General features: G+C 43.4%; 1 long non-coding RNA gene across 1 annotated transcript; it reads left to right on the top strand.

Annotated features, from left to right (window-relative positions):
* LOC144094980 (uncharacterized) lies at positions 1-1,228 on the top strand. Its single transcript, XR_013306644.1, has 3 exons — positions 1-187; positions 850-1,006; positions 1,177-1,228. It is a non-coding gene; the product is annotated as an uncharacterized LOC144094980 (long non-coding RNA).
* Positions 1,229-2,134: the final 906 nt, after the last annotated feature.

Below are 2,134 nucleotides of genomic sequence, written 5' to 3' on the forward strand. Positions count from 1 at the left end.
CGAACCGTGCTTTTAGCGCCGCGTTATGCCGGGTTGCTGCGCATTTCAGTGCACAAGCCGGCGTGAAAATGGCTTCATGCTTTTCACGATTCCTCGAGGAAAGAACGACATCAGTCGAAGAAAAAAGTGGATTCAGAACATCGGACGTAAGGACTTCACTCCGACGAACCACACCGTCCTCTGCGAGGTACTCTGCTTTGCTTGGTGCATAAACTAGTCTGTATACTTGAAACTTCTTGCCAGCTCCTCAAGAGGCTAACAATCTTGCTTAATTCGCTCATCATTGTGTGTCGTTTCCCATGTTATACTTTCAATTTGATGGCATTGCTGTGTGCTGCGCCTATTATAGCCGCCTTAATTTCTGAGTCTCGGTGTGGGTTTCCTGCTAAAATGTTTCCATCGCGGACGTAATGTTTTTTCCAGCAAATACACGTGGTTCTAACGGTGGCGCAGAATAAGAAGCCAGACTATCTCCCGTGTTCAACAGAGCTCTGCTGTGGTCTGAAAAAACAATGCCGTTTGGCACTATAGCAGAGTAATACTATCGCCTGCCTTAGAGTGATTTAGCAGTTTCTTAGCTCGCGTACACGTGACCTCAAATAATTATTTTGGGTTATCAGTTTGGTTTATTTGATCACTAAAAGCCCAGAAACTTTTTTTATCACGTGTCTTTTTTAGTGGTCCTGAATAAATTAAGCAGCCGAATATTAGCTATGCCTTTAAAAATTAATTCAAGAGAAAGACCTCACGAGGTACATTGGAATTAACTTTGTAGCGTTTTGGGAATTTTTCTGGGCGAGTATATTTTTTTATCACATGTTTTCTTAACAGTATTGCATAATATTGCAGCTCCATTTCGATACTGATCAGTTTGAGCCGCTCATACTGCAGAAGTACGGGAAGAAGAAATTAAAGCCTAATACGATTCTGACCATTTTTTCTCATCGGAGTGCGCCTAAGCAAAGGAAGCCTCCTGCGATAAGGCTGCCACTCCCAAACAAAAGCGGTGAGTGATGTTTGTTGCATTTTTCTGCAGCACGATCGGAAAATGACTAATAAAACATTAACTTTTTACATACATACCCAGTAAAAACCTAGCAACGCGCCGATGACTCGCGAACATTTTCCGGAATTGAATTTGCTGTCGGTGTATCTGAAATATTTGTTTCGCTCCAGCATGCGTACCTGCGAACAACGTCACAGCAGTAGTGCCTGCCGAGTCATCCTGTGAGCATACTTTTTTTTTGAAAAATTGCGCTTACTTGCAAACCTAAAGCGGTGCTTCAGGCTTTCAGGAGGCTTTGGCTTTTCCATTTCAGTCCAACCCGAGGAAGATGTCGCGATTCATAATGGCAGTGGCGAGCAGTGCATTCCTGACGGTGAGTGCTAGCTTGGTCACACCGCATGCATTTGCAGTGCCTGACATTTTCCTTTCACGCAGATTTCTTGACAGCTGGAGAACTGCCTGATAGCAGAGTCAAGCCTTCAAGTCCTGCTTCGTGTACCCTTGAACACGATCGTAAGAGGCACTGATTTTTTTCTCAAACATATTAGTTGCATGGTCACAAGATGCTTGCCGTTCCACACATTGCTCGCTGAAAATGCTCGCAATGGTATAAATACTTGAGATCAGGAGATCGGTATTTGAACAGTGCTTGGCTTCCTCATTTCAGTCCAAGCCGAAGATATCGATGTTCATGAGTCCACAAAGCTGCCTTTTCCAGGCGGTAAGTGTTAGGTTTGACTGCAAAGTTGTTACCTTTGTCTGAGGCCTTTATTTTTTTGGCAGATCAGGAAACAGCCACGCACTCCGCGGACCGCATAGCGACACCAGAGCCTCTTGCATCTGATCTTGAGCATGCTTGTAAGATTTTGTAAGATTCTGCAAACTTTAAGTGGCTTTTTTATTATACAGAAATTCGTCCCTGGTGCCTGAAGGACTGCTTAATTTATTTTTTTTAGCAACACACTAAGCTCTATTAAACCGCATATCACAACTGGAGCGCCTCTATGAAGAGTCGCAGAGGAAACTAGGAGCTGCCAAGAGAAGATATCTTAAAAGTGAAGAAGAAAAAGAACGGCTGAAGTCAAAGTTTAAAAATATTTTCAGTGACGACCAGATGAGGTCAATGGA

The sequence above is a fragment of the Amblyomma americanum genome, chromosome 6 (genome assembly GCF_052857255.1).
Source record: "Amblyomma americanum isolate KBUSLIRL-KWMA chromosome 6, ASM5285725v1, whole genome shotgun sequence".
Classification (NCBI taxonomy): domain Eukaryota; kingdom Metazoa; phylum Arthropoda; class Arachnida; order Ixodida; family Ixodidae; genus Amblyomma; species Amblyomma americanum.